The sequence below is a fragment of the Choloepus didactylus genome, chromosome 24, assembly GCF_015220235.1.
Source record: "Choloepus didactylus isolate mChoDid1 chromosome 24, mChoDid1.pri, whole genome shotgun sequence".
Lineage (NCBI taxonomy): Eukaryota > Metazoa > Chordata > Mammalia > Pilosa > Megalonychidae > Choloepus > Choloepus didactylus.
This window is the reverse complement of record NC_051330.1, coordinates 24,018,153-24,029,935: the sequence shown is the minus strand read 5'-3', so window position 1 is coordinate 24,029,935 and position 11,783 is coordinate 24,018,153. Positions and strand designations below refer to the sequence as shown.

The 11,783-nt window shown below is 41.3% G+C and overlaps 1 pseudogene; it reads right to left on the bottom strand.

Annotated features, from left to right (window-relative positions):
• Window positions 1-421: 421 nt before the first annotated feature.
• The window catches only part of LOC119519963, a 30,079-nt pseudogene continuing 18,717 nt past the window's right edge, over window positions 422-11,783 (bottom strand).

The window sequence follows — 11,783 nt, the reverse complement described above, 5'->3', positions numbered from 1 at the left end:
TGTTCTTTCAATCTTCAGGGATATCTTGGCAATGACCATTCTAACATCTTCATGTTGAAAAGGAAGATGCATGGCCTGCAGCCTATTGCAGGAATGCCTTGCTGCTGAGATCTCTCAAGGACTGTTAAAGAAATCATCACCTTCCCAGGAACCCCTGGGTCTACCAGTAGTCTAGCCTCTAGTCACATGTTCAGCTGTCCAAAGAGAGTAGGATTTTGTGGGGGATCAAGCCTCAGACCAGCCCAACCTAAAGGGTGGGACCACAGGGGTTGAGGATGGGAGATAAATTGCTAGCAACTGGGTTCTGCTGATGTTTCTTTCTTGTAAAACAGAGAATAGGGGCTAAATAAAGGGCACTGGGTTTTCAGACTCCAATCTTTTGGAACTCTTTCTACTGCAAGAATGGAGGGGACACTGGGTGCACAGTGGGGTAGTTGCTCTTTAATATGCAGGTACTTCGAGGAGAGACAAACTATTTCATTTCATCCATATTGCCCCATCCCACTGGGAACTGGTGCCGGGGGTGGTGAGATCAGTCACCAGCACTGTCATCAGTGTTGCCCGAGAGGTCAAGGATAGACATCATGGAATCAGATAGCTTGCTGGCGATTTTATCTGCAGATGGAGAAATACAGGCAGTCACTTACTTGATGGTAGGCTTCCCAACAGGAGGCAGAGGCCCACAGGAGCACATATACATCTACCTTGGTCTGCACCAAGCTCCCAAGCTGGCTCACTTACCCCAAAACTAAACAAAACCACTGGTGGGTTGCTGGCAGCCAAGGCTCAATCTCATAGCTAGACCCATTTGTCTGTGAAACGATCACCCTAACCTGGATTCGGTTTTGGGGATCTGACTTGCTGACCTCCAAGTATTTTTTTATCCCTTCCTAGTCTCTACACAGCAATTTTCTTTTCCTGTGTTGAACTTCACAGTCTAGCATTACCCCCCAAAACAAAGCTCTCACTGCAAAGGAGAGGCATGATTAGAGGAGCTTGGAGCCTGAATGCTTGCCACTCACCACTTCTCATCCTCCAGCCACACCCCTCAGACATCTAGGAGGCTTCTCTAATGACCCTTACCCCATTGACATCCCCAGGCTGGGTTAGGTTGCCTCACTGTCCTGACTTCACACTGATAACTCTGTTTTCAATGTCGATTTTCTTGTCTCCTCCCTTCCCCTCAACAAGGCTAGGAGTTAATGAGCAATTCATCTCTGGATTCCCAGGACTCAGAGTGGAGCCATGTCAAGAGTGAATGTTTGCTTATAGAATGGCCTAGTTTGAAGAACAGGGTTCATAAGGTCAATCAATCCTAGGTTTCCATTTTGGCTCTACTAGCTACTAATCTCATCTTGAGTGTGTCACTTAATGTCTCTGGGCTTCAGTTTCCTCACTTATCAATGAGATTAAGACTTCTGTAATGAGTTATGGTGAGGGTAAGCATGGCATGAAGATATAAATGGGCCAATCATACAATTAACCACCATTAACATGTAGGAGGGAATTTCTTTTGCAAATTGATATGGAAATATCCCTAAGATACACTGAATGGAAAAAATGATGAGGCAAAACTGTGTGTTCAGTGGACTACCATTTTTGTGGAAAAAGAGAACAAAGAACATATACATATTTGCTTATGTATCTATCTCAGGAAAGAGATAAAAGAAGCTAATTAACTCATGGCCTCTGGGACGAGGCCTGGATGGCTAGGAGATGGAGGGAGGAGACAATTTACTGTGTACCCTACCCTTTTGTACCTTTAGATTTTGAATGTATCACCTACTGATAAAGTTAAATTTTTATGTAGCATGTAAGCTCCCCAACACATGGAAAGCACCTGATAAATAAATGGTGGCTAGCACAATGGTGGCTAAATTCAACAGGCTAGTACAAAAGTTCTCAAACTGTTGTCCTGAGAAGAGCATCAGCATCACTTGGGAACCAGTTAGAAATAAAAATTTTCAGGCCCCACAGGAGATCTACTGAATCAGAACTGTCTGTATTTTAACAAGCCATCCAGGCAATTCTAATGCAAGCTAAAATTTGAGAACCACTGTGCAAATAGATGAGGACCCACCCCTCCTCACTAAACCTAGCCTGGAGCTGTGCTCAGAAATGTTCATCTAGGAGCCCTTAATCAAGGCCCCAGGGCTCAGCTTTCAAAAGTTAAAAACCTGCCACTCACTAAACTACTACAAGTAAACCAGCCCAGGAAGGACCTCTTAGAGTACAAAGGCACTTGTACATTTCTGCATCTTCTTCTTATTCTTCAGGGCAGATGCCAGAGCCTTGGCCCTGCTGCAAAGGGTCTGTCTCCATGATCCTCTGTAGCATTGGGCGGCGCTCCACTGGGTAGATATCCACCATGCTATAGTTCTGGGGACGTTGGTCCACATTGCGTTTAGCCCATCCCACCTGATGACGGTTTGGATTGGTGCAATACCGAGTAAGATCTCCAATCTGGAGAGAGAGGGCAACAATGAGGTCTTGGCCCCCAGAGGCCAAGACTTCTGCAGAGGAGGCAGGGACAGACTTAGGTAAAAACAGGAAACCTGGAGCCATGCAGAACTACACCCCAATTATAACTCCTCCACAGACTGTTAGAAGTTTAGTTAACCTCCTGGCTTCAGTTTAGTCATCTGTAAAATGGGGGTGATAATGGGCAGCTTTGCTTAGCTTTTACAAGGGTAAAATGAAAAAGTAGAGTTAATGAAATGGCAATTGGTATTACAGTGACTCTTTGCTTAAATGACTCAAGTCCTTACTCAATTGAATAAATATTTTCTCACACCTATTTTGTACCCAGCTCTGTATGGGGCAATGATGGGGACAGATAAATGAGTCAGACTCAGTTCTACCTCTGGGTAGCAACCAGGCTAAGGAGGTTACAATCACCTATACCACAAGTCAGTGTGGTAACTAGCCATTAGAAGGACAAGGATAAGTGGCTTGAAAGATGGAGGACAGGGTGTTAGAACACTTCTACTGATGGGGTGGGCATTCCTCAATGAACACTGGAAAAGCATGGCGCATACCTGGGCACCAGAAAGAATTTCTGTTTGGCTAAAGTGGAAGGTACATGGTAGTAAAAACTAATACTGACAGAATCTCATTATGTGCGAGTACCATTCTAAACTATATATAAACAAAGCTATGTCTGTCTGAGACAAAGACTACTATTATTCCCATTTTCCACACAAGGAACAAAGAGTAAAAGTCTCAGGTCACATATCTAGTCAGCAGTGGAGCAAATTAGACCAAGCAGTCTGGCTCCAGAAACCATATGTATGACCACCCAGTACACTGTAGTAGGAGCAAAGGCAACAGAAGGTAGTGTTAGAAAATTCTGCTCCTTTCCAAACAGCACATTAAGCAAGCCTTTCATGCAAAACTTCCTGGTGGCCAGAATAACACACTGCGGCCACTGCATCTTGACTAAAACCCCCTTCCCCAGCTATATACATTCCAATCCTTAAAAGGACACTAAAACCCACTACTCACTTCCCCATTGGCTCAACACCATTCCTTCTCAATTCCCACCCCGACAGACCCCCAGGTCCAATCATCACTTAAACCATCAGCTAAACCCCTGTCCATCTTGACCAACTGACCACCCCTGAAAGCAAAGCATAAAATACAGCTCTTCCTTTGTCTCAAGTGGGCTGAAGCTTTACTTCAGACCCCCGCCATGCTGATGGCGCTTTTCCTTCTGACCTCCACCATGCTGCTGTGTGGATAAACCTTTCCTGCCTGAAAGTCAACTGGTCTCTGTGCCCTTTATGACCGTGCACCCCCAAAATTTTTAACAGGTAGATTTGAGCAAAGCTATCACATGGTACAACTCTGAGGTTGCAGAGTAGACACCATACATAATCAACATGGGGTCCTCTGAAGGAAATATTGAAGGTTCTTGAGGGAAAATAGTATGTTCCAGGACATGTGGGTTCAGGGAGAAATATTATTTGGAGAGGGAAAAAGGCTTGAATACACAACTTTAGACAGATTTTCCTGTAAGCAACATCTGAAACTGTGTGAGGATGGGAATAATGTGATTCTTCCCACTGCCCTAGTTCAAGCTGCATCCCCTCTTGTGGAATATGGGCTACAGTTTCCTTCCTGGACTCCGTGTTTCTGTCTTGGCCCCTTTCTTTCTAATCTGATTTTCCCCAGCCACCAGAGTGACCTTTTTAATACACAAACCTGACCATGTCACTTCACTTCTTAAGAAACCCTTCCAGCTATTATTTAGCCATGATAATAATAAAGGACCAGCTTTTTATATAATCTTGTAGAAAAATCTCCAAGAAGGATTTTTTTTATCTTCATTTTATTGAGATATATTCACATACCACGCAGTCATACAAAACAAATCGTACTTTCGATTGTTTACAATACCATTACATAGTGGTACATTCATCACCTAAATCAATCCCTGACACCTTCATTAGCACACACACACAAACAACAAGAATAATAATTAGAGTGAAAAAGAGCAATTGAAGTAAAAAAGAACACTGGGTACCTTTGTCTCTTTGTTTCTTTCCCCTATTTTTCTACTCATCCATCCATAAACTAGACAAAGTGGAGTGTGGTCCTTATGGCTTTCCCAATCCCATTGTCACCCCTCATAAGCTACATTTATATACAACTGTCTTTGAGATTCATGGGTTCTGGGTTGTAGTTTCATAGTTTCAGGTGTCCACCACCAGCTACCCCAATTCTTTGGAACCTAAAAAGGGTTGTCTAAAGTGTGCATAAGAGTGCCCACCAGAGTGACCTCTCGGCTCCTTTTGGAATCTCTCTGCCACTGAAGCTTATTTCACTTCCTTTCACATCCCCCTTTTGGTCAAGAAGATGTTCTCCGCCCACGATGCCGGGTCTACATTCCTCCCCGGGAGTCATATTCCACGTAGCCAGGGAGATTCACTCCCCTGGGTGTCTGATCCCACGTAGGGGGGAGGGCAGTGATTTCACCTTTCAAGTTGGCTTAGCCAGAGAGAGAGGGCCACATCTGAGCAACAAAGAGGCATTTGGGAGAAGGCTCTTAGGCACAACCATAGGGAGGTCTAGCCTCTCCTTTGCAGCAACCATCTTCCCAAGGGTAAAACTTATGGTAGAGGGCTCAACCCATCAAACCACCAGTCCCCTATGTCTGTTGTCATGTTAGCAACCATCGAGGTGGGGTAGGCGAATACCCCTGTATTCTCCACAGGCTCCTCAAGGGAGCACTACATCTTTTTTTTTTTCCTTGTTTTTCTTTTTTTTTTTTTTTTTTTTTTAACTGTCCCTTCTTTTTTAAATCACTGTATGAAAAAAAAAGTTAAAAAGAAAACAAACATACAATAAAAGAACATTTCAAAGAGACCACAACAAGGGAGTAAGAAAAAGACAACTAAACTAAGATAACTGCTTAACTTCCAACATGTTCCTACTTTACCCCAAGAAAGTTACATAATATAGCAACATTTCTGTGAACTTGTTCCTACTATATCCATCAGAAATTAACAGACCATAGTCATTCCTGGGCATCCCCAGAACGTTAAATACCTTATCTGTTCTTCTTGGATAATTGTTCCCCCTTCCTTAATTGCTCTCTATTGCTAGTTCCCCTACATTCTACATTATAAACCATTTGTTTTACATTTTTCAAAGTTCACATTAGTGGTAGCATATAATATTTCTCTTTTCGTGCCTGGCTTATTTCGCTCAGCATTATGTCTTCAAGGTTCATCCATGTTGTCATATGTTTCACCAGATCGTTCCTTCTTACTGCCGCGTAGTATTCCATCGTGTGTATATACCACATTTTATTTATCCACTCATCTGTTGGAGGACATTTGGGTTGTTTCCATCTCTTGGCAATTGTGAATAATGCTGCTATGAACATTGGCGTGCAGATATCTGTTCGTGTCACTGCTTTCTGACCTTCCGGGTATATACCGAGAAGTACAATTGCTGGATCGAATGGTAACTCTATATCTAGTTTTCTAAGGAACTGCCAGACTGACTTCCAGAGTGGCTGAACCATTATACAGTCCCACCAACAATGAATAAGAGTTCCACTTTCTCCACATCCCCTCCAGCATTTGTAGTTTCCTGTTTGTTTGATGGCAGCCATTCTAACCGGTGTTAGATGATATCTCATTGTGGTCTTAATTTGCATCTCTCTAACAGCTAGTGAAGCTGAACATTTTTTCATGTGTTTCTTGGCCATTTGTATTTCCTCTTCAGAGAACTGTCTTTTCATATCTTTTGCCCATTTTATAATTGGGCCAACTGTACTATTGTCATTGAGTTGTAGGATTTCTTTGTATATGCAAGATATCAGTCTTTTGTCAGATACATGGTTTCCAAAAATTTTTTCCCATTGAGTTGGCTGCCTCTTTACCTTTTTGAGAAATTCCTTTGAGGTGCAGAAACTTCTAAGCTTGAGGAGTTCCCATTTATCTATTTTCTCTTTTGTTGCTTGTGCTTTGGGTGTAAAGTCTAGGAAGTGGCCGCCTATTACAAGGTCTTGAACATGTTTTCCTAAATTATCTTCTAGGAGTTTTATGGTACTTTATTTTATATTCAGATCTTTGGTCCATTTTGAGATAATTTTTGTGTAGGGTGTGAGTTAGGGGTCCTCTTTCATTCTTTTGGATATGGATATCCAACTCTCACAGCCCCGTTTGTTAAAAAGACCATTATGACTCAGTTCAGTGACTTTGGGGGCCTTATCAAAGATCAGTCGGCCATAGATCTGAGGGTCTATCTCTGAATTCTCAATTCGATTCCATTGATCTATATGTCTATCTTTGTGCCAGTACCATGCTGTTTTGGCAACTGTGGCTTTATAATAAGCTTCAAAGTCAGGGAGTGTAAGTCCTCCCACTTCGTTTTTCTTTTTTAGAGTGTCTTTAGCAATTCGAGGCATCTTCCCTTTCCAAATAAATTTGATAACTAGCTTTTGCAAGTCTGCAAAGTAGGTTGTTGGAATTTTGATTGGGATTGCACTGAATCTGTAGATGAGTTTGGGTAGAATTGACATCTTAATGACATTTAGCCTTCCTATCCATGAACATGGAATATTTTTCCATCTTTTAAGGTCCCCTTCTATTTCTTTTAGTAGAGTGATGTAGTTTTCTTTGTATAGGTCTTTTACATCTTTGGTTAAGTTTATTCCTAGGTACTTGATTTTTTTTTAGTTGCTATTGAAAATGGTATCTTTTTCTTGAGTGTCTCTTCAGTTTGTTCATTTCTAGCATATAGAAACTTTACTGACTTATGTGCATTAACCTTGTAAATTTGTTTATTAGCTCTAGTAGCTGTATCGTCGATTTCTCAGGGTTTTCTAGATATAAGATCATATCATCTGCAAATAATGACAGTTTTACTTCTTCTTTTCCAATTTGGATGCCTTTTATTTCTTTGTCTTACCGGATTGCCCTGGCTAGCACTTCCAGCACAATGTTGAATAACAGTGGTGACAGCGGGCATCCTTGTCTTGTTCCTGATCTTAGAGGGAAGGTTTTCAGTCTCTCACCATTGAGTACTATGCTGGCTGTGGGTTTTTCATATATGCTCTTTATCATGTTAAGGAAGTTTCCTTCAATTCCTACCTTTTGAAGTGTTTTTATCAAAAAGGGATGTTGGATTTTGTCAAATGCTTTTTCAGCATCTATTGAGATGATCATTTGATTTTTCCCTTTTGACTTGTTAATGTGTTGTAATACATTGATTTTCTTATGTTGAACCATCCTTGCATGCGTGGAATAAACCCAACTTGGTCATGCTGTATGATTTTTTTAATGTGTCTTTGGATTCGATTTTCAAGTATTTTGTTGACGATTTTTGCATCTATATTCATTAGGGAGATTGGCCGGTAGTTTTCCTTTTTTGTAGCATCTTTGCCTGGTTTTGGTATTAGATTGATGTTAGCTTCATAAAATGAGTTAGGTAGTGTTCCATTTTCTTCAATGTTTTGAAAGAGTTTGAGTAAGATTGGTGTCAGTTCTTTCTGGAAAGTTTGGTAGAATTCCCCTGTGAAGCCATCTGGCCCTGGGCATTTATTTGTGGGAAGATTTTTGATGACTGATTGGATCTCTTTGCTTGTGATGGGTTGGTTGACTTCTTCTATTTCTTCTCTGGTCAGTCTAGGTTGTTCATATGTTTCCAGGAAATTGTCCATTTCCTCTACATTATCCAGTTGTTGCCATACAGTTGTTCATAATATCCTCTTATAATTTTTTTAATTTCTTCAGGATCCGCAGTTATGTCACCTTTTTCATTCATTATTTTGTTTATATGGGTCTTCTCTCTTTTTGATTTTGTCAGTCTAGCTAAGGGCTTGTCAATCTTGTTGATCTTCTCAAAGAACCAACTTTTGGTGATATTTATCCTCTCTATTGTTTTTTTGTTCTCTATGTCATTTATTTCTGCTTTAATCCTTGTTATTTCTTTTCTTCTACTTGGTTTAGGATTGGTTTGCTGTTCATTTTCTAGCTTCTTCAGTTGATCCATTAGTTCTTTGATTTTGACTCTTTCTTCCTTTTTAATATATGCGTTTAGTGCTATAAATTTCCCCCTCAGCACTGCTTTTGCTGCATCCCATAGGTTTTGGTATGTTGTGTTTTCATTTTCATTCGTCTCTATATATTTAGCAATTTCTCTTGCTGTTTCTTCTTTAACCCACTGATTGTTTAGGAGTGTGTTGTTTAACCTCCAGGTATTTGTGAATTTTCTAAGTCTCTGATGGTTATTGACTTCTAATTGTATTCCATTGTGGTCAGAGAATGCGCTTTGAATAATTTCAATCTTTTTAAATTTATTGAGGCTTGTTTTATGTCCCAGCATATGATCTATTCTGGAGAAAGTTCCGTGAGCACTAGAAAAGTATGTGTATCCTGGTGATTTGGGATGTAATGTCCTGTATATGTCTGTTAAATCTAATTCATTTATCAGATTGTTTAGTTTTTCAGTTTCCTTATTGGTCTTCTGTCTGGTTGATCTATCTATAGGAGAGAGTGATGTGTTGAAGCCTCCCACAATTATTGTGGAAACATCAATTGCTTCCTTTAGTTTTGCCAGTGTTTCTCTCGTGTATTTTGTGGCACCTTGATTGGGTGCATAGACATTTACGATTGTTATTTCTTCTTGTTGAATTGCCCCTTTTATTAGTATGTAGTGGCCTTCTTTGTCTCTCAAAACATCCCTGCATTTGAAGTCTATTTTATCTGAGATTAATATTGCTACACCTGCTTTCTTTTGGCTGTAGCTTGCATGAAATATTTTTTTCCATCCTTTCACTTTCAGTTTCTTTGGTCCCTGTGTCTAAGATGAGTCTCTTGAATGCAACATATTGATGGTTCATTTTTTTGATCCATTCTGCGAATCTATATCTTTTAATTGGGGAGTTTAATCCATTTACATTCAACATTATAACCGTGAAGGCATTTCTTGAATCAGCCATCTTATCCTTTGGTTTATGTTTGTCATATTTTTCCCCTCTGTCTATTAATATCCTTTATTGTACCCATACCGAATCTCTTTAGTACTGAACCTTTCTCCAAGTCTCTCTGTCCTTTCTTTGTTTCTCTGTCCGTAGGGCTCCCTTTAGTATCTCCAGTAGGGCAGGTCTCTTGTTAGCAAATTCTCTCAGCATTTGTTTGTGTGTGAAAAATTTAAGCTCTCCCTCAAATTTGAAGGAGAGCTTTGCTGGATAAAGTATTCTTGGCTGGAAATTTTTCTCACTCAGAATTTTAAATATATCGTGCCACTGCCTTCTCGCCTCCATGGTGGCTGCTGAGTAGTCACTACTTAGTCTTATGCTGTTTCCTTTGTATGTGGTGAATTGCTTTTCTCTTGCTGCTTTCAGAACTTGCTCCTTCTCTTCTGTGTTTGACAGTGTGATCAGTATATGTCTCGGAGTGGGTTTATTTGGATTTATTCTATTTGGAGTTCGCTGACCATTTATGATTTGTGTATTTATGTTGTTTAGAAGATTTGGGAAGTTTTCCCCAACAATTTCTTTGAATACTCTTCCTAGACCTTTACCCTTTTCTTCCCCTTCTGGGACACCAGTGAGTCTTATATTCGGACGTTTCATATTATCTATCATATCCCTGAGGTCCATTTCGATTTTTTCAATTTTTTTCCCCATTCTTTCTTTTATGCTTTCATTTTCCATTCTGTCATCTTCCAGGTCACTGATTCATTGTTCAACTTCCTCTAGTCTTGTACTATGGGTGTCCAGAATCTTTTTAATTTGGTCAACAGTTTCTTAAATTTCCATAAGATCATCCATTTTTTAATTTAGTCTTGCAATGTCTTCTTTATGCTCTTCTAGGGTCTTCTTGATTTCCTTTGTATCCCGTACTATGGTCTCATTGTTCATCTTTAGTTCTTTGAGTAGCTGCTCTAGGTTCTGTGTCTCTTTTGATCTTTTGATTTGGGTGCTTGGGCTTGGGTTATCCATAACGTCTGGTTTTTTCATATGCTTTAGAATTTTCTGTTGTTTTTGGCCTCGTGGCATTTGCTGAACTTTATAGGGTTCTTTTAGGATTTGTAAACCAATTGAAGTCCTTATCTCTAATTTATCAGATCTACAGCTTCGTGGAGTACACTTTCTCTAACTAACCAGCAGGTGGCATCCACGAGCCACCTGTTCTCCACAAGCCAGTTCTCCCCTGCTTAGCCTTTTTGGTGAGTGGGGGAGTGAGTCTTGTGGGGTCCAATTGGTGTACCAAGCTTGCGTGTGTAGTTGGTGTTGCCTGCCCTGTATATGGGGTGTGTTTCTGGGCAGTCAGGGAGGGGGGATGGCCCTAACAATCAAATCTCCCTGGTGATCCTAGAGTTTTAAAGCTGCTGCAATAGTCAAACCTTCAGTTCAGTCCTGCCACAGTTTGTCTCTGCCACTGACCCACAAGTCCTTGGTATTGGCGTATGGCTCCTGAGACTTGCAAGTGGGCCCCTCTTCCAGGCTGTGCACCCCGGGTCCTCTGTTGAGGAATGACTGTGCTATGTCACAGGTGAGTGCCGTCCCCCCAGGGCAGTTCTGGGCTGCTGGGCTGTGTAGGGAGGCTCCCAGTCTGCTGAAATGATGGCTGAATGGGGCTTTGTTAATTCACACTGCTCCACCTTCCCAACTCTGGGACAATCAGCTGAGGTTGCAGGGAAGGCTAATGTCCACGCCCAGTTTTGTGGTGTGTGCCTGTTATTTGAAGCACTTCCGTCACCCTGGGTTGTCTGGGGCAGCTCTGGGCTATGGGGCTGGCGACGGGCAGGAGTGTTTCCTGTCCACCAGGATGATGGCTGTGAGTGGACACCCCCCTTTTCTTGGGAAGTTCTGGGGTTTAGTGAATTTTCTCAGCCACTGGATTATTGCCTTTTGTCTCAGAGCTCTCTTAGTTCTGCTCTTGTCTTGACCTGCCCAAATTGCAAGTCTTTGAAGCTTTCTGCATTGGGCTTCTTAGTGTAATTGTTTTAGAGAAAGAAAAAAGGATTAAAAAAAATGGGGGGGGGCCTCCTCAGAGTTCTAATGGGTTATTGAAATGCTAAGAGACAAAGCAACCAGGGCCATTAAGGAAAGGTCCACAGGGCAGAAAGATCAGCTTTTCTTCAGGATTTGCATATGAGCCTGAGGGCCTGAGCTCTGCCCTTCCCCTTTCTATGTTCACCAGAACTCCAAAAATCCTCCGCTTTTATTTTGGAGTTTTTCGTGTTGTTTTTTTTCTATGCCTGTCTCTTGTCTGCTGGGCTGGCTGCTCTCAGATTCTCTGGTGTCTGGTCTCAGTCTATCT